This window comes from Bufo bufo, chromosome 9 (assembly GCF_905171765.1).
Source record: "Bufo bufo chromosome 9, aBufBuf1.1, whole genome shotgun sequence".
Classification (NCBI taxonomy): Eukaryota; Metazoa; Chordata; class Amphibia; order Anura; family Bufonidae; genus Bufo; species Bufo bufo.
Window position 1 is genome coordinate 19767236 of NC_053397.1, and position 21856 is coordinate 19789091.

The window sequence follows — 21856 nt, forward strand, 5'->3', positions numbered from 1 at the left end:
ATTGATCAGGCCAGGTTTGATGATGCTTTCACTGCCTGGCCCTGTCAATTAAAGTGGAGGGGGCACGGCAGTTGCAGAGCCTTTGATCACGATTTGCGTGCGGATTTGCGTGCGGAAAATCCGCACCGTAGGTCATGTACATTGTATTCTATAAGAATTTGACATTCTCATGCACACGCGGATTTTGACCTACGGTGCGGATTTTAAAATCCACAGCATGTCAATTTATTTTATTTTTCCTGACCGGATTTCCTTTATTCACTTCAATGGGGTGAGCAAAATCCGCATGCACAAAATCCGCACGTAAATCCGCCCCAATTGATGCGGATTGACCGCACGGATTTCCCTGCGAACACCTGCAGATTTCAGTGCGGATTATCCGCACATAAATTCTAAACGTGTGCATTTACTTAGGAGTAATGGTAACGCCCCAGTTGCTCCTAGAGGATCATTTGCATATATTAAAACTTGATATTTTTTTTTTAACATGGGACCAACACAGATGACTTCGGCTGCCAAGCGCAGACGTAACAGGTCAGCCGGTGTCATAGGTGCAAAACTGCTGACAGATGCCCTGTAAAGCAACACACCAATCATAACAGATAGTGGCACATAAGTGTTAATGCTCCCTAGGCGGACGGCCATTAATTATACAAAGTTCCTGTTACTCTTCCAAGAATCCATTACCATCTCTTTAATACATATATATACATTGCACATTCTCATACTGTAAATGGAATCCTACTCCTATGGAAAATGTATGAGGTATTAATAATGCAGGTACCATATCTCCCGGGTATTCCCGATGCGGCCTCATCAAGGACACTCGCTCATTAATATTTAGATTTTAATTATGAGATCTTCACCTACGATGACCTCATTCCATACGTCTCCCAGTTCTTTATGGATGTGCCCTATAAACTGCCAACTAGGATTATATTCAGTCCACATTGCATCCCTATGGTGCAAACAACATCCCATTCAAAAATAAAACATGGCACCAATGACATGCCCTGGTACACGGACTGCGGGGCTGAGCATGATCGAGGAGGAAACCCAGGTACCTACTACCTATAGGAGCGTGTCTATCTCTCTAGAGCAGGGATGGCCAACCTGCGGCCCTCCAGCTGTTGTAAAACTACAACTTCCATCATGCCCTGCTGTAGGCTGATAGCTGTAGGCTGTCTGGGCATGCTGGGAGTTGTAGTTTTGCAACAGCTGGAGGGCTGCAGGTTGGGCATCCCTGTTCTAGAGGACCTGACACATCCGTGTATTACATGAACAGCCCATTAGAGTCAATGCAAACTGTGTGATACCTCATTTCCCCTGTGGTGGCGCTGCAGGAAATTTTTACACTTGCTGCCAGATTCCTCCACAGTTTACAGCTGATCGCTGGGACTACTTCTGATAGACTTCTTGTGTGTGTGTGGGGGGGGCACTTCCTCATCCACACGGTGCCCACGTTTTTAGATCTGCCGTGAGCAGGGAAAGTTGCAGAGTGCTATGCAAAAATTCTTTGCGCCGCAATCTGCGCCAGAAATACCCCTAATATAGGTTGTATTTCTGGATAGTAAATTACCCCCTAAGAATACTAACGGCTGTAGTCACAAGACAGAACAATGCTACTGGACAGTGTCTGATATAAAGATTACACCACACCGATAGCAAATCACCAGATAGACAGTGAACTAATATGGAATGCTAAAAGATGTTAAAATTAATATCTGCAGAATAATGAGTGCAGCTCTGGAGTATAACACAGGATATGATCAGGATCAGTACAGGATAAGTAATGTAATGTATGTGCACAGTGACTGCACCAGCAGAATAGTGAGTGCAGCTCTGGAGTATAATACAGGATGTAACTCAGGATCAGTACAGGATAAGTAATGTATGTACACAGTGACTGCACCAGCAGAATAGTGAGTGCAGCTCTGGAGTATAATACAGGATGTAACTCAGGATCAGTACAGGATAAGTAATGTATGTACACAGTGACTGCACCAGCAGAATAGTGAGTGCAGCTCTGGAGTATAATACAGGATGTAACTCAGGATCAGTACAGGATAAGTAATGTAATGTATGTACACAGTGACTGCACCAGCAGAATAGTGAGTGCAGCTCCGGAGTATAATACAGGATGTAACTCAGGATCAGTACAGGATAAGTACCGTAATGTAATATATGTACACAGTGACTGCACCAGCAGAATAGTGAGTGCAGCTCTGGAGTATAATACAGGATGTAACTCAGGATCAGTACAGGATAAGTAATGTAATGTATGTACACAGTGACTGCACCAGCAGAATAGTGAGTGCAGCTCTGGAGTATAATACAGGATGTAACTCAGGATCAGTACAGGATAAGTAATGTAATGTATGTACACAGGGACTCCACCAGCAGAATAGTGAGTGCAGCTCTGGAGTATAATACAGGATGTAACTCAGGATCAGTACAGGATAAGTAATGTAATGTATGTACACAGGGACTCCACCAGCAGAATAGTGAGTGCAGCTCTGGAGTATAATACAGGATGTAACTCAGGATCAGTACAGGATAAGTAATGTATGTACACAGTGACTGCACCAGCAGAATAGTGAGTGCAGCTCTGGAGTATAATACAGGATGTAACTCAGGATCAGTACAGGATAAGTAATGTATGCACACAGTGACTCCACCAGCAGAATAGTGAGTGCAGCTCTGGAGTATAATACAGGATGTAACTCAGGATCAGTACAGGATAAGTAATGTAATGTACACAGTGACTGCACCAGCAGAATAGAGAGTGCAGCTCTGGAGTATAATACAGGATGTAACTCAGGATCAGTACAGGATAAGTAATGTATGTACACAGTGACTGCACCAGCAGAATAGTGAGTGCAGAGTGAAGAATAGTACTGATGAAGTGGAGGGCAATGATAAAAGTGGGGTTGGGGCTGCTTCTAAACAGGGTAAGCATGCTGCCTGGCCCCTACACAAGGGACTTGTGGCCTGTCCTTTGGAGGCAGCTCTGGCTCCGGGGCCCAGTGATGCTGAGGCACCAAACCTTACACCAAAACACACCGGTTCAGCCAGTATGAGTGAGCGATTAAGTGGAGGGGAGAATGTGGGAGGAGGTTGGGGGGAATGATTTTGTTAATAAAAATGTGTCTGGGGGTTTGGATGGAGGAGTGAGTGGTGGTAGGAGGGAAGGAAGGGTGGGCACAGCGTTCGTTATAAGTGAGGCTGGTTTGGTGATGGAGGATATGGAAGTGGGTGGTGGAGAGTCTTTGGTAAGTGGGGAGGGTGTGGGACCTGGTCCGGTTGCCCCCCTGGATGTCGCAGCCGGGGGAAATAGGGGGCCCTCCCTGTCCTCTGGCTCTGGGGATGGTGTTTTGCATCAGTCTTCTGGAGGCTCTAAAGCAGGCATCCTCAAACTGCGGCCCTCCAGCTGTTGCAAAACTACAACTCCCAGCATGCCTGAACAGCCTACAGGTATCAGCCTACAGCAGGGCATTGTGGGAGTTGTAGTTTTACAACAGCTGGAGGGCCGCAGTTTGAGGATGCCTGCTCTAAAGAGAGGGGAGAGAACAATCAATGTAGAGGGTAGGGAGGTTGATCTACTCTTCTGGATACAGAGGCATGGCCGCTCAGCCTTCTGAGAGGAAAGGAGCAGGGAGACCTCCCGACAGCTGGGCAGGGTGGTCCCCGTAGGAATGTGGTCCATCTGAGGTGGAGGGGCAGTGATACATGTCCTTCAAGATCAGAAGTAGTTGAGCTCCTGCTAAAGATGGGTTTCAAGGTGACTGACATCTACGCCTTGATACATCCCTATGAGGCCCCCGAGTTCAATGTCAGCTTTGTTCGGCCGGAGGGGATTGAGCTCTTCTGGTCTAACTATGAGGTGGCAAGGAACGAGCCCAGCTGGCGAGACTTTGCCGTCCAGGCAGAGTCTCGTCAGAACAACGTCAAGAGGGTGACCGTTTTAACCCGTAACGAGTCACTTTCGTGTATTGAGATAATGACGTGGCTTGGCCGATATGGGGAGGTGGTGGAGGTTTCCAAGAAGAAAAGGGATAAGAACAGGGATGAATATGGTATCTGGTCTGGGGCCTGGACGTTTATGGTAAAACTTACCAACTTACCCACATACCATCTGCAACCTTCTTTGGAAGGGATCGCATACAGATTTTCTACTAGGGTCAGCCGAAGCTCTGTCACAGATGCGGCAGCCCCACTACAGAAGTGGAGAGATAGGTCACCTCGCTGCATCATGTGCGGAGACTGTATCACCCGTGTGGTGACTTAGGTCACCCATTCAGTCGCTGCCCTCATTCCTTTGCCAATGCGGTCAATACCCCAGCGGGAGAAAGCCGTGAGGCCAATTCTACTGGGGGAGAGGCTGGCAGAAGTGAAGGAACAGAGGAGCCAGGGAGTAAAAGTAAGCAAAAGACGCCTGCCCAACTGAGGCGTCAGGTAAAACGCCAAAGGGAGAGTGAGACGGGTGAGTCTCGGGAGCCTCAGGCAACTTGGGAAACTGGGACAACCTCTGATCTCGCCCCTGTGGCTGTGGCTACTTGTGAGGCCCAAAGGGACAGTGAACTGGATGAGGAAATTAGGAGGATCCAGGAAGAGAAACGTGCCATCTCCTCAATATCCCCTCATGACAAAAGTATGGACGGGAAAAGTGGGGTATGGCAAGAGAAAAAGCAGGGTAAAAAACGTATAGGGAAAAAGGGAGATTTAAGGTCTTCTCCCCCCCGCCAGATGACAAAGGAAGGTACAACCAACCCCCCTCTGATTAGTCTGTCAAAACGGTTCCAAGCCATCGGTGACACCTCCCCCTCTTTGGGGGAGGGAGCCGGGGAAAAGGTTCCGGGAGTGGCGATAACACCGGGTCCTGCTGGGGACACCAAACCTCCTTCTGGGGAAAATATGTCCTATGGGGTGGGGGCTGGCCGGGAGTCAGAGCACAAGGAAGGAGGTCAGATGGACACATCTGTTTCTTTGAAAAGTGATAAGCCATCATTTGATGGAAAGGATGGCATGGGCAGTGTAAAAAAGAAAGCCGTCTAATTCAATCACGCATGATGGCGGCACCCACTCTGCTAGATTTGCAGCCTTTGATTTTTTTCAGCCGGGTTGAAGCTGACATTTTATTTTTGCAGGAGACCAGGCTGCCAGATTTGGCGGCCGTATGTAAAGCTAAAAGAGAGCGGAGGCGCGGAGCCTCCTACTGGTCTCTTGCGGCCGAGCCATATAGCGGGGTGGCGGTCCTTTTTACCGCACCGGTAGAATGCCGACAGGTTATTGAATTAGAAATGGGGAGGTGTCTGATCTTGGATGCCCTCATGAAGGGACAAGAACTTTGTCTAATTAACATCTATGGTCCTCAGTCCAAGTGGGACCAGAAGTGTCTCTTTATGAGGATCAAGCCCCATCTTTTTACAAGTCGGCAGGTTGCCTTTGTAGGGGACTTAAATACTTTCAAAGGCCCCATAATAGGGGAGGTTTCAGGGACAAACTGACTTATGACAGCGTCGCGCTCAATAGTATAGCTATCATAGGGGTAGTTGTAGGTCTAGAATAGATAGGCGTTATTTAAAGGAGGAAGCTGTCTCTTCAGCCGTGTCTGCTGTGGAGGTGGAGTTCTCCGACCACTGTTTGATTTGGTTTTCTCTGAATGTTACAGAGAACCCCCAGATGGGAAGAGGCTACTTGAGGCTCAATTCATCTCTCTTGGAAGAAGCGGAGATAAGACAGTCCTTTGAGGATTTCGTTCAGAGCCAGGTACCATTGCTGGATCTCTGCAGCAGTAAGTCTGAGTGGTGGTGGGAGATGTTCAAGGAAAGGGTGGGGAGATTTTTCCGCCAGCTCTCGAGCCTCAGGAGTCTGAGTAGGTACCGCCTGTATCAGGGCCTGAGGAGGAAACTCGAACGTCTTGTCTCGACTGGGGGTAGCCGTGAGGAGATCTCCAGAGTGAAGTCTTTGCTTATGAGGTGTCAGTACGATAGACACATCTTTTTTTTATTTAATTTTTTTATTGTTCCATGATTAAAACATACCAATGATTCTTTAGTAGTAGGGAATACAGCAAACTCATGCCGCCAGGCCGAACTACATAATTATATGCAAAGTATACATCAATACATTACAATAAATGCCCGTGCAATGTCAATTGTGCAATAAATAAAAAAATATAAGTGAAACCTAAGTAGATTAGCAGCAATGCATTCCTAAGCTGTATTCCAAAGATGTAGTGAAAAAAAACAAAAACATTCAATGGCAGTACCTGGCAACCCGCAATGCTAATTTCTATAACTGAAAGGCCATGCATCTTTGGTTTTTGATAGGGATTATGGCGAATACCGCTCGCCCGACCCTTACAGAAACTGCAGGATGTCAGTGAGTAGTAAGATTGTGTCAGGACTGATTGATAGTACAGGTTCCCTGAGAAGGTCCAGATCAGGGATCTTGGAGGTCGTCAGATCCTTTTACTCATATCTCATGGCGAAGAGGGATCTTGATCGTGATAAGATATTGGCTTTTCTGGCTGAAACTGTTCCTGCACCAGGAGTAGACCCCTCTCTTGATGTTTTGACGGAAATGATCCAGAAAGAGGAAGTCAGTCTGGTGATTGAGGGGCTTGCTCCCAAAAAATCACCAGGTCCAGATGGCTTAACATCTGAGTTTTATAAGACCTTTAAGGACACCTTAGTTCCCCTCTTGACTGAGGTATTTAATGAGTGTCTCTCCTCGGGTACTCTACCAAAGTCAATGAGGAGGTCGGCCCTGATCATTCTGTCAAAGAGTAATGATCCATTCCACATTGAGATTGGCGTCCATAGCGCTCCTCGATGTGGACAGAAAGATTCTGGCGAAAGTGCTATTTAATCGGTTGGTGAAGTTTGCGCCCCAGCTCCTTTCTGGGGCCCAGAATTGCTCTGTTCCAGACCATGGTACTTTTAGTGCTGTGCTCAGTGTCCGGGAGGCCGTGGAGCAGGGCAGGTAACTGGAAGGGGTACATGCTGTCCTTGGATCAGGCAAAAGCATTTGATCACGTTGACCACGAGTAGCTCTGGTCTGTCCTTCTAAGATATGGGTTTTTTTGATTGGCTTAAGACCTTGTATGCTGGAGAAGAGAGTTTCCCACTTGTGAATGGTTGGATTGGCCGCCCTTTTGAGGTGGGATCTGGGGTTCGCCAGGGTTGTCCTTTGAGCCCGCTATTGTACGTGTTCGCGATTGATCCCTTTCTTAGAAGGGTTGATCGTTGGCCGCTGGCGGGTGTGGGGATGGACCGGGCAGCCCCAGGGACCACATTGAGGGTGGGGGCGTATGCTGATCATGTAACTATCTTTGTGTCTTCGAGAGGGGAGGCAGAGTGGGTGCTGCCGGAGGTAGAACGCTACTCAGAGTCATCTGGGTCCAAGATCAACCGGGATAAGTATGAGAGTCTCTGGCTGGGCGGTGGAGATACTGGTTTTGATCTCCTGGACACCCTTCCAGAGCCCCAGGAGTCTACAAAAGTCCTCGGCATTGAATTTGGCCAGGGGGATTACCCCCATCAAAATTAGAATAGCAGGCTTAAGATTGCCGCTCAGAGGGTGGACCAGTGGAAGGGTTGGTCTTTGACCCTCAGGGGAAAGGAGGGTGAACATTATCAAAACCTACCTGATCCCCTTGCTGCTATATCTGGGCAGTGTGTGCTTCTTGCCAGAACCTTTCTGGACTCGGGTCTACAGTCTGTTCTTCCAGATGTTATAGGGAAATAGACTGAACCTTGTCAGGAGGGAGGTTACTTACCGTACGAGAAGACTAGGAGGGTTGGGTATGGTCAACCCTGTGGTGTTCCTGGTGAACACCTTTATTAAGATTCATCTCGCAAGCCTCTGGAAAGAAAGGGCTCCTCCGTGGAAAGTTTCAGCCTTTCTCCCAGAAATGGGAGACAGAGGGGCAAGTGAAGGATCTCCGCACACCGCATGGGCATCTCCCAGCTTATGCTGCCCTGGTTCTAAAGGTATTGCGTCGGTGGGGTCTGGGGATGTGGGAAATCAGGACTTGGTCAAGGAAACTCGTTGACTAGAGCGCTCTGTTGACCCATTTCCAGAAACCTTTGGCCCTCAGGGACTGCCCAAGTTGGGATCTGGGGGTCAGGTTACGGCTTTTGAATTCCATTAGGATCCCTTTGAAGTTTTTTTACTTGACTTGGCTCTGCTTTGTTGGTGAAATAAAGCATTAAGGATCAAGGCTGGAGAGTGCTGCAGTTTTTCTGTTACAATTGCATCTGCACCAGCAGAATAGTGAGTGCAGCTCTGGAGTATAATACAGGATGTAACTCAGGATCAGTACAGGATAAGTAATGTAATGTATGTACACAGTGACTGCACCAGCAGAATAGTGAGTGCAGCTCTGGAGTATAATACAGGATGTAACTCAGGATCAGTAAAGGATAAGGGCTCATTCACATGGCCGTTTTTCGGCCGTTCCATGCTTTGGGGACCGCAAATTGCCGCAATGGATTCAGACCCATTAAACTTGAATGGGTTTGTGATCCATCCTCACCGAAACAAAATAGAACATTTGCTTCCGTGGGGTTTCGTGCCTCCGTTTTGCAACAACCTTCCGTATTATGGACCCAAAATGAACCATTATAGCTAATGAAATGTATTTGCGACTATATTTACAGTATACTAAAGTAATATTTAAGTATTTTAATTTTCTTAACTCCCGGAGAACCCCTTTAAGTACTGTAATATTTGTACACAGTGACTCCATCAGCAGAATAGTGAGTGCAGCTCTGGAGTATAATACAGGATGTAACTCAGGATCAGTACAATAGTAATGCAATGTATGTACACAGTGATTCCATCAGCAGAATAGTGAGTGCAGCTCTGGCGTAGAAGGCTAGTTTCACACAAGTGCTAGCTATCCAGCAGGCTGTTCCGCCAAATATACAGAGAATCAGCTGGAAGAAAACCGCAGCGCACATATAAAGTTCCAATATCTGTTGCAGCTTTAAAACATTATTAAGCCCTTCTATGGATATAATCCCACATGGCTTGTGTTAAAGATGTAAAGCAAGACTCATATAATGAGTAATTATCTGCTGACAACATAATGTGTATGGAAAACCTCAAAATCTTCCATGCTGATAAATTAAACAGATTTCCTATGTAGGCGTATACATGATTAGCATGTTAATACATCCCATGCCTTACTGGGCTGCGCCTCTAGATGGCGCACTGGATGAAATAATATAGTGAGCAGGGCTGGGGTAGTTGACTCTGTCATGCCTCATTGTCAGAGCTGAGATATATGGTGCTGTTTGATGGAGATATCACTCATGTGCCTGGTTCTGGTCAATGCGGTAATACCTTGTGAGCCAAGGGTTTGAGGGGTCCCAAGGGCCACTCCGCCTCATACCAGGACACAAGGACTGTAAATGCCAGTCAGGAGAGCAGTGTTGCAGATTTTGTATTACGAACACTAAGGCTCAAGTTACAGCTTTTGGTAACATGCAGGAGATTAGGGCACCAGCAGCACAGAGCACTTCAGGACACGTGTGTGCAAACCTTGTAGGCGGCAGTAACCGGTTTATGGATTAGTGTCATATGTTAAAGGAGCAGAATCATGATTTGAAGAAAAAAAAAAGAGTAATATAAAGGAAGGAGCACTGTCATCCGCAGCACAGAGTATTTCAGAACATATACAAAATAATATTGTGAAGGCCACTATTTAAAAAAAACGTGCCCCATTACACAAAAAGCAACCCAAAACCTGACTGAACTTTTCCTTTTACTCTAAACGCACTAAATACCTCTAAAGGTTCTCAGCACTAGAGATATATGAGAATTTTGGTGGTATTTTTTTAGGTGACTATTCAGGTATATTATATAAAAATCTTGAAGCATTGCAGTTCTCCCACTGGCCACTAGAGCATGCACAGTAAGGTGGCATTGCTATAGACATTTCTCCGCACTGCTGTGTAGACCTGGGACAGAGTCAGCAGAGTCATCTCATCTCAGCCCTAAGGCAGGGTATTATGCTACACACACAGATCAGGCTCCGTATGCAGCGCCCATGCAGTTCCTGGAGACTGTATTAGTCTATGGACATGTTCATGTTCCTTAAAGAGAATCTGTTAGCAGGATTAACCCTATTAGGCCTCGTGCACACGACCCACAAAAAACGGACCTGCAAAAAATACGGATGACGTCCGCGCGTGCATTCCGTAATTTTGTGGAACGGAACAGCCGTCCCCTAACAGAACAGTCTTATCTTTGTCCGTAATGCGGACAATAATAGGACATGTTCTATAATTTTGCGGAACGGACATACGGAAACAGAACGTACATGTAGTAACTTCTGTTTTTTTTGGCGGTCTCATTGAAATGAACGGTCCTGCATGCAGTCCGCAAAAAAAAACAAAAAAATGTAACAGACATGAAAATAAAATACGTTCTTGTGCATGAGCCCTTACACAAAGCATACTGCCTGGTGGGGTTGATTCTGCTGATTAAAATGATACCTGTCTTGTGAGAATCGGTTGCAGCATTCCCGATGAAAAAAAAAGACACTTCATGCAAATTAAGGGCTAATGCAACATCAGTATGAATCTGTTCAACCCTTGGGTTGCAGGTACAAATCCCAGCAGGGTCAACCTTCATCCTTCCGAGGTAGATAAAATGAGAACCATCAATTGGTGGGCAATAATAACATCTATTACTGTTCGGCTGCTGATTTGGTTAATTCCAAGAGCGTGCTCTGAAAAGCGCTTTGAGTCCGTCGGAGAAAGGTGCTAGTTATTATTATTATTATCGTCACACAATCACTTTTGGAATTGCATGTTATTTAAAAATAAAATGTATCATGTTTATTCAATAAAATCTGTTTGCATAGCACCACCTGCCAGGGGTGCAAGGAGTCGGACCTTTGCCGATCAGATACTGAAGGCTGTGGAAAGGCCATGATGAGTATAATCCCAGACTGCCCCTTTAAGACTGGCGCATAAAATGTCAATCTCTGTAAATTTCCCAAAAGTATAGTAGAAAGTTGCAGGACTTGACATTGCACCAGGAGTCAACAACCTCCGGCACTCCAGATGTTGTGAAACTACAACTCCCAGTAGGGCACACTTGCTCAGCTGTTCTCGGAACCTCCAAAGTGGTAAATGGAGCATGCTGGGAGCTGTAGTTTCAACGACCGGTGCTGGCCCCTTGCGTACACAGTAGCTCAGCTTCATTTGCAAAATTCCGGTAAATCCAACCGTAACCCAGGGAGAAAGTTGTTAATCTTTTCTGCAGGTCTCATGTTCCTCGGAGAGCAGTAGAATTGATATGGACCAGTGCACTAATAGGCAATGAGCTGGCGGCGAACACAGTACTGATCACCTCATAAGGAAGTCTGAGTTTAACTTGTCCCCCCGAACCCCCCCCAGGGCAAAACATGAGTGCGATTAATTAGGGAGCGTGAGATGAGGTATTACATTCCATGTAGCCGCCGTTATACAGGAAACGCGGCTTATACATTCTGATAAAAAGTTGCTTAAAGCCTCTTCATCCTCTAGAGGTCTGGCCTCAGAAAGAGCAGCTCTGTAACTAGAACTATCCAGCCTGTGGAAACTACAACTCCCAGCATGCTGCGAGTTATGGTGTTGCAAAAGGTTGCCCATAGGCAGTGCGTACAAGAGAATTAGCCCCATAGCAAAGATTAAAATGGAACCCACCCATTATAGTGCCCAGTTTTGCCACCCAGGGCAGAATGCTACATGGGGTGCAAAGGAAGCAGTTGGGTTTGGGTCCCTTAGGGACCCAAACACCTTTCTGCCCCATAAAAAGTCAACAGAATTACAAATGACGCATGGAAAGTGGGGGTCCTATTACGGATTGTGCAATGGGACCTACGAACGTCAGGTCCTAAGAACGTCCTCTGCCCAGTGTAGGTCCACAACCCTTGGGTCATTTCTATATCTCAGTTTCTTTCGAGGGGGGAGTTCTGCAAAAATTCTCACCACTCAGTGGCAAAACGATGAAACAACCAGAGATGGAGGACCCTCTTGCTCCATGGACCCATGCCAAACTCATAATCTGCCTCTATGGTATGTATGCCTTTGGCCACAGGTTGGAGACCACTGCTCTAGATCACTAGAGACCACTGCTCAAAATCACTGGAGAACACTGCTCTAGATCACTGGAGACCACTGCTCTAGATCACTGGAGACCACTGCTCTAGATCACTGGAGACCACTGCCCTAGATCACTGGAGAACACTGCCCTAGATCACTGGAGAACACTGCTCTAAATCACTGGAGACCACTGCCCTAGATCACTGGAGACCACTGCTCTAGATCACTGGAGATCACTGCTCTAGATCACTGGAGATCACTGCTCTAGATCACTGGAGATCACTGCTCTAGATCACTGGAGACCACTGCTCTAGATCACTGGAGACCACTGCTCTAGATCAGACAAGTAATAAAAATGAGATGGGTGGGGGTCCGGCTACTGAGACCATGGAATTTTATTTCTTAATGGCCTTGCACGCTCTCATTAAAGTGGCAGCATCATGAAGACAACCCCTTATCCAAAAGGAGCCACCCTGGTAGTCATCATCTGATATCTCCGGTGGCAGTTTTGTCTGTCCACGTAGAATTACAGGATGACCACTGAAATGACTAGACAGAGTCCACCAAAGCGGTTGCTACTCTTAATTAGTGTCTTTGTCATGGTTGAAAGAAAATCTAGCGTTGACCGTGGGGAGCCCATCAGATCCCCCACCACATACTGTAGGTAGGTGACATAATGGTTACTATGTCAACGGAATACACAAATTCATGGCATTTTTTTCACACAGATTTACAGAATGATGATGGTAGCATCACAGGGTGCATGGTTTTGGTATACTAGACATTATCTGCAGGCCTGAAGAAGGCCTTATGTGGCCAAACCATCACCCCAATTGATAATCCTGTGCTCTATTTGTAGGCCTCTGGGTGAAGCAGGTTCTGTTGAGAAGCCTGGATTGTCTTGTCATCTGATGGCTTTGTATTTTCCTTGACTTGATAAATCCGAAGATGTTCCTGGGCTGAAACACAGCGCTACAGACAGAATTCCATTGTAAAGTATCCGCTTTACGCTCAGCTGTAGACTTAATCTCCAAGAATCTTTTTCTTACATTAACCCTCGGCAGCTTTTTCACGGCTTTCAATATGTTACCGGTAGGAGAGAAGGTAGAATTAAAGGCCAAAAACACAAGGTTTACTGAAAAAATTTTGGGTGGTTACTGCCTAGTGACAATGAACAGCATTAACGTTCCTAAGTGGGATGACAAGCAAAATGGACACCATCATGTCTTATATTGATTGTCTGATTACAGGATCTCCTACTGGCAAGATCACCGGCGATCAACTGCAATCTTTGGGGAAACTGGGAGGCAAGTGTTCACTTTCCCTGCAGCACCACCACTGGAGAAAGTAAGTATTACACAATTCTCATTGAAATCAATAGACTGTACACGTAACGCTAGGACATGTTTGGTCCTCCAGAGTGAGATGCTCTTTGTAGCCGCTCTAATAAATGGGAGCCCCGAATGTGCAACCCACCTCCATTAACCCCTAAAAGACGTAAACTATTTATGCTTTCATGGTGCAAATATTACATCTAAATTCATTGAGACATACTGTATTTTTCGCACTATAAGACCCACTTCTTTCCCAGAACATGGGAACAAAATGTCAGTGCGTCTTATAGTGCGAAGCGGCAGGGACTCACTATAATAAAAATAAAGTATGCGCCACATATCGCTGGTAAGGTCAAGGGGAGTATTATAGGTGTATATAACATAGAAACTCATCATAGTGTACATAGAGCAGCAGAGGAAAGAATCATGGCGCATTGAGTGGTGCGTAAGGCACATGTACCAGAAGGCAATAAATGTACTAGAGGAAGGTGGAGGAGTCGGGAAACTGAAAAGGTACCGCATTGAGGGAAGGAGCTACATGCGCCAAGTGTGCTGCGCTAGTGTACCGTAAAGGGGAAGCGGAGTATAACTGTGGGAAACTGGTAAAGCATTTAGCGGCATGCGTCAAGTGCAAGACGCTAGTATACTGAATATAGTGAAAAATAGACCCTCAGCTCCAGGTAGACACCTAAACTGCAACATGGACAAATCGAGCCGGGGGTAGGGACAGCTGTAGGGGATGAGGGATAACTAAGGTAAGGGGTTAAACCACCCATAAAATGAATGCAGAATATAGAAGAAAAAAAAGAAAACACAAGGCAATACTAAACCATGAGGGTCACCAAAATCTACCCATAAATCACGTGGATAAAAGCAGCATGAGGTCATAATAAGACGTGTACGTCAAGGGTAGTAGAAGATAATCATAGAGGAAAATCATAGATTTTTACAGATAGACCAGCGATTTGTTCATTGCTGTATCCCTGGCATCAGAATGATTAGATACTATTAACCGTCTGCAAGAAAAAAAAAATTAGGACACCATTTGCTTCAAAATATTTTTTTCTTATTTTCCTCAATGAAAAAACTTATAGTGTGTCTTAGGGCTCATGCACACGACCGTATGTATTTTGCGGTCCGCAGAAAACGGATCCGCAAAATATACGGATGACATTCCGTATTTTCCGCATCGGAACAGCTGACCCTTCATAGAACAGTACTATCCTTTTCCGTAATACGGACAATAATAGGACAAGTAACGTCCCTTGTTTTTTTGCGGACCCATTGAAGTGAAAAAAAAAAAACGGAAAGAAAATACATTTGTGTGCATGAGCCATTATAGTGTGAAAAATTCGGTAACTTTTTTCATTTTCATACGAGGGCTTGGACAAGTTTTTTAATGGAAGCAGTTTCGGTTATATGTAATATATTTTAAAAAAAGTTGTTTTTTTTGGGGGAGGGGGGTAATGGAAAAAACATCAATTCCGCAAATATCTTGGGTTTTATTTTTTTTGTTTTAACAGCATTCGCCGTGCAGTATAAATGACATGTTACCTTAATTCTGATGTGGTTAATACAAATGTTTTTTTTTCTTAATATTTTTCACATATTAATAAAGCATTTTTAATTGGAAAAAGGTTTGTGTGCTTTTTTAAACATTTTATTTTACTTTTTCCTCTGTTTTCAGCCCCTCCAGGGTACTTGATCGATCATATAATAAGCTGCAATTCTTCTGTGTCACGGATCAGCGGATGTGCACCCACTGCGCCACTGACTGGCTATGCTCTGGAGGGGCGTGTCTAAGCAACTACCTGGTTTTCACTAGAGCCTCAGATGGTGAGGATAGACTTGAGCCGCTAGGGTAGTTGCCAGGAGCTAATCCAGAGCAGTCCCCGAGTCAGAGGCAGTTGGTCTGGGCGGACCAGGAGATACCTGAGTAGGTACCATCAGTACAGCGTAGTCAGGCAGGCGTGGAGGACAACAGTGCAGGACAGGAGGATGAGGCAGAGGCGTAGTCAGAGAGGCGAAAGGTCAGGGCAGGCGGCACAGGTACAGGTCAGGTAATTTGTGTCGGCAACAGGAGAGTCACTGCAAGCAGGCAGGAAAGAGACAAGAAGCAGAGTCCAGGAACGAAGCGTAAATCAGGAGCACACGTGAGTATCAGGAACTTAGCAAGCACAAGGACCTTGACACTGAGGCATCTGGGAAGGGGGCCGAGCCACCTCAATACTTGCCGGAGAGCCTGGTTTGCTCAGGGAGGTCACATGACCCAACCCCTGCAGCCCAGGGAGTGATGTGCGCCACCCCCAGGGCAGTGAAACCAGACACCAGCAACAAGCATGCTGTGGCCAGGGCTGAATGGAACCCGTGGAGTGGAATCCTCAGCACCACAGCACGTACAGGCGACAGAGTCCAGGACTGCAGCGGTGGACAGAAGAATCATCGCTGAGCACGGCGCCCAGGTCCACGGCGGTAAGCGGAGGAACAGCAGCGGACTGCAGCCACTGTTACCTTCTGTATTGCAGTGTCTTAGGCCTGTCAATGTAGCGCTGACAGGCATCCCTTTAGGCCTTGCTAATAGGTTCACTAAAATGGCAGACCTGGGGGCCATCAGTTTGTCCCCAGATGCAATGACCACCCACTGACACCCTGCGATCGTGACATGGTGGCCAAAGGGGGCGTGTCACAGCCGACCTCTGCCTTATATAAAAATTCTGGATTCCTGAAAGTTCAGTCCTTATGAAGGGTGCAATCTATTATGCGTCTTGAAACCATTTACTTTTTTCTTTAGTGACCTCTGAAAGACTTTTCACTGACTTTGTCGCTAAATGAGGGTATTTCTTGCTCTGCCTGAAACTTCAAGACGCCTTAGGGTCTATGGGAATTTCTGTCTAATTCCGACTCCTGCAGTCCTCACTATTCCTTGACATTGCGTTTTACTTAGTCCGTCCCTCTGTTCCTAGCAGACAAAACTCTCAGCTTCACAGCCTGCACTTCATACGCTGCCTTTCTGTCTATGGTTCCTTTTATGCAGACAGAAATTAAATCCTATAGAAGAATTCCTGTGAAGTAGAAGATCAAGAGATGTTTGTAGAGTCACATACTAATAGGAAGCTGTAGATAAAGACTACGGCGGTCCATAGAGAGCCATATGGCAGCCTGGTGAATAAAGCGTGACGTAGGGCAAGGTTATCTAAGCTGTTCTCTGCCACAGTGAACCTCTAGATTACAAATACAATCTGAGAAGCAATTTAAGGCACAGAGTTGGTGAGATCAGTGGAAAAGACAATTAGGGATAAAATATATAAAAGAATACAACTACTATAATACTGCTCCTATGTACAAGAATTCAACTACTATAATACTGCTCCTATGTACAAGAATATAATTACTATAATAATACTGCTCCTATGTACAAGAATACAACTACTATAATACTGCTTCTATGTACAAGAATATAACTACTATAATACTGCTCCTATGTACAACAATATAACTACTATAATACTGCCTCCTATGTACAAGAATATAACTACTATAATACTGCTCCTATGTACAAGAATATAACTACTATAATACTGCCTCCTATGTACAAGAATATAACTACTATAATACTGCCTCCTATGTACAAGAATATAACTACTATAATACTCCTCCTATGTACAAGAATATAACTACTATAATACTGCTCCTATGTACAAGAATATAACTACTATAATACTGCTCCTATGTATAAGAATATAACTACTATAATACTGCCCCCTATGTACAAGAATATAACTACTATAATACTGCTCCTATGTACAAGAATATAACTACTATAATACAGCCTCCTATGTACAAGAATATAACTACTATAATACTGCTCCTATGTACAAGAATATAACTACTATAATACTGCCTCCTATGTACAAGAATATAACTACTATAATACTGCCTCCTATGTACAAGAATATAACTACTATAATACTGCCCCTATGTACAAGAATATAACTACTATAATACTGCCCCTATGTACAAGAATATAACTACTATAATACTGCCCCTATGTACAAGAATATAACTACTATAATACTGCTCCTATGTACAAGAATATAACTACTATAATACTGCTCCTATGTACAAGAATATAACTACTATAATACTGCTCCTATGTACAAGAATATAACTACTATAATACTGCTCCTATGTACAAGAATATAACTACTATAATACTGCTCCTATTTACAAGAATATAACCACTATAATACTGCTCCTATGTACAAGAATACAACTACTATAATACTGCTCCTATGTACAAGAATATAACTACTATAATACTGCGTCCTATGTACAAGAATATAACTACTATAATACTGCCTCCTATGTACTAGAATATAACTACTATAATACTGCTCCTATGTACAAGAATATAACTACTATAATACTGCCTCCTATGTACTAGAATATAACTACTATAATACTGCTCCTATGTACAAGAATATAACTACTATAATACTGCTCCTATGTACAAGAATATAACTACTATAATACTGCTTCTATGTACAAGAATATAACTACTATAATACTGCCTCCTATGTACAAGAATATAACTACTATAATACTGCTCCTATGTACAAGAATATAACTACTATAATACTGCCTCCTATGTACAAGAATATAACTACTATAATACTGCTTCTATGTACAAGAATATAACTACTATAATACTGCCACCTATGTACAAGAATATAACTACTATAATGCTGCTCCTATGTACAAGAATATAACTACTATAATACTGCTCCTATGTACAGGAATATAACTACTATAATACTGCTCCTATGTACAAGAATATAACTACTATAATACTGCCTCCTATGTACAAGAATATAACTACTATAATACTGCCTCCTATGTATAAGAATATAACTACTATAATACTGCTCCTATGTATAAGAATATAACTACTATAATACTGCTCCTATGTACAAGAATATACCTACTATAATACTGCTCCTATGTACAAGAATATAACTACTATAATACTGCTCCTATGTACAAGAATATAACTACTATAATACTGCTCCTATGTACAGGAATATAACTACTATAATCCTGCTACTATGTACAAGAATATAACTACTATAATACTGCTCCTATGTACAAGAATATAACTACTATAATACTGCTCCTATGTACAAGAATATAACTACTATAATACTGCTCCTATGTACAGGAATATAACTACTATAATCCTGCTACTATGTACAAGAATATAACTACTATAATACTGCCTCCTATGTACAAGAATATAACTACTATAATACTGCTCCTATGTACAAGAATATAACTACTATAATACTGCCTCCTATGTACAGGAATATTACTACTATAATACTGCTCCTATGTACAAGAATATAACTACTATAATACTGCTCCTATGTATAAGAATATAACTACTATAATACTGCTCCTATGTATAAGAACCCAGATCTTGAAGAATTTTCATATGTGAATGGAATTGCTTCTTATCTATTCAGACAGAGGTGTCGGGCGTCTCACGCTGGGTCTTATGATCTCACGGTTCGTTCTGATGTCTCTTGGTAACAGGTAATGTGCGGCATCTGGAAAATATCATGTTACCTACCACTGCTTTAAATGGTCGTCTGAAAACTCATTGCCGCTCTCCAATTCTTCCTCACAGCGCTATTCTTCTTTGGTCTATAAACAGATTTTAAATGAAAGCCTTGCAAAATGGATGTCACCCCGCTGTGAGGCCGTCCAGCCCCCCTCAATGTGAACTGTCCAAAATATTATCACAGGCAAGAGATCAGATATGAGGAACAGGAAATGACAAGATTCCCCCCCTGGATTCTGCGTCATCACAGCTGGCGATCCATGATCGAGGGGGTGTAAAGGTGAACATTCAGGTATCCCTTCACCTGCCAAATAAATGCGACTGAGCCGTATGTAACTGTCCCACTGATGTCTGATTTAGAAGACCCATTTCCGTACGCCCTATTATAAATTAATAGAGTGAAGGGGGGGGGGGGGGGGGCGTGACAAAGAGTGTCTCTCGATCTGGAGGACCTGCCCTGTCCTGTATTACACAGATAAACCACTGATTTGAATGAGCATTATGTAATGCTTACTTTCTCCTGTGGTGGCGCTGCAGGGAAACTGAACACTTACTGCTGGTTTTCCCTACAGATCACAGCTGATCGCTGGAGGTCCCACCAGTTTATTATCAAAGGAGTGATTTTAAAGTGGATTATGTCATGATTAATGTGAAAAAGAAAATGAAAATTCCACTGGTAGATTTATTTCATGGTGGTAGCTCAGAAGACATGTCATTTCTCAGAAGGCATGTCCTTTTTGCTGCAGCTCCTTCCCCATCACAGATGAGGGGGCATGTCCTTTCAGCTGCAGCTTTCTCCCTGTAGCAGTCACAACTTGTAATTGAAGATAGGGCTAGTGACAGTTGAAGGATGGAATTGAGCATGTGCGTCCACCTCAGCGAGGTGGACAAAGAGATAAGGAAAAGAACATACAGCAGGTGGTGCTATAAAGATAGATTTTATTGAATAATGCAATTTTTAATTACATGCAATTGCAGATTTTAGATCCAGGTGCTGGTTTGAAAAATGGAGAATATTTTTAGTGGGAGAACCCCTTTAAAACGTCATTCTAGATAGAAATGGACATTTAGAAACGTCATTTCAGTGGAAAGCTAGAGCCGATCCCCCAAAAAGAACCGGTCTCGTTCTCTAAAGTTGTCCATCTACGTGTGGTCACTAACTTAAGTACTTGTAGATTTTTGTAGCTTTCATTCAAATCATTGGAAACCATGCATGAGCAGCCTCCCAAGGGCGCTCTAAAATTGGTGATGGCCCCAGTCGGTAGACCACTACTAGGACATGTCTTCTGGGAATCCTCTTAAGTTGCCCCTCTTGGAAGTCTCGTCCTGCCAGACAACGACCACTACAGGACAAATGTAGTATTACACGGCGCCCTTTCAAATGGATGAGCCAGCATGTGACAGCGAGCTCCGGAAGAGCACAGTACAGGATGGGAGTAGTAGTGACCCTGATGAAGCATTGTGTCACTGTGTACTCCCTCAGGACGCTGCTCTCTGGGGTCTGTTGCAGTGGCAATGTAGTATTGAAGAATGAGGCCAGAATTAAACTTAACACAGTCTTTTTACTAAGTGCAATGTAGAACTTCCAAGACATTCAGCAGCAAATCTTCTCTGGCACCAGTAAGGATTATGGAGGCAGGTGGGTGGGTGGCAATTTAGCACTTAGGTGGTACTGGCCCAGTAACGTTCTGGGTGACGGGTGTCTTTGCTGTAGTCCTTCACCTTGCAGCAGTGTCTTTAATGCTGGTCATAGCAGTTCGCTCTGCTGCCTGGCATCTCAAGACTCCACTTGAGGCTTTGAGTAAGCAGAGAATCCTCTTTGCAGGAGATCTGAAGTGTGCTTCCTCTCTCCTCTGGACAGGAACTCCCCCTCCTGGCAGGAAGATGGACCAGCCCACTGCTACTAAGAGAGGAGGGACAGGGTGATTAGCCCTGTTCCCTGCCATCCACTCCTTACTGGTAACAACCAGAAGCATAAATTAAAACACACAAAATTACAATACAAGACTATTTACAATTGTAGTACCCCTAGGTCTGGAGTACTACACATGGTTGGGCCTAGTCCATCGGAGGGCGTTCCACTCTTGGCAAGTAGATGAAACTAGCAGCCTTCGTTCAGTGAGGGTCCGATAGGTCGTATCTCACCAGGCCGCGTCTCACACAGGCCGCGTCGCAGATGATCAACTTTTCCGCTCCATGCTTCACTTATAAAAATGCTAAAAAGTGGTTTTATAAATAGCATTAGCCTATAGACATGATTAGCAGACGAGGATCCTTCCAATCCCCCCTAATAAGCGCACAAATTACATTCAAAAGGCGTCTCAGAGCAAATTAAATAAGAAAAGTGTCTAATAGTGACTTAAGGAAAGATTTCAGGATGCAAATGGTGCTAATTTAAAGGGGCACACCACCCTAAAGGGGCTGTCTGCTGTTTATAGTCTCTTCCTCCTAGGCTGATGATATGCTGATCGTCCCCACTGACGGGGGCGCCCCCACAATCGGCTGTATAATCTGTGGAGGACGTGCTTAGCAAGTGTTTAATTTCCCTGCAGCGCCACCACAGGTGAAATGAAGCATTACATGGGACTGAGTCCTCTGCTCCATCTCCCATTCGCTTGGAGAGTCGCCTCTTTTCTGCCAGGTATGAGAATCGGGGAGCCCCATTCTTAGGACCACTGATGGTTCCAGTGCAGGAGGGTTCTGAGGGACCGATGAGGCTGAGATAAGACGGTAGTTGGCTCGGTGATGGGTGGACTGTAGGCACAGGTTTTCTAGGCAAAGCTTTGCGCTATTTTGCT

At 44.5% G+C, this 21856-nt stretch overlaps 1 protein-coding gene across 1 annotated transcript in view; it reads right to left on the bottom strand.

Moving 5' to 3' along the window:
- The window catches only part of LOC120979761 (copine-8-like), a 212485-nt gene that overhangs the window by 165838 nt on the left and 24791 nt on the right, over positions 1 to 21856 (bottom strand). The gene's annotated exons all lie outside the window — the stretch shown is intronic.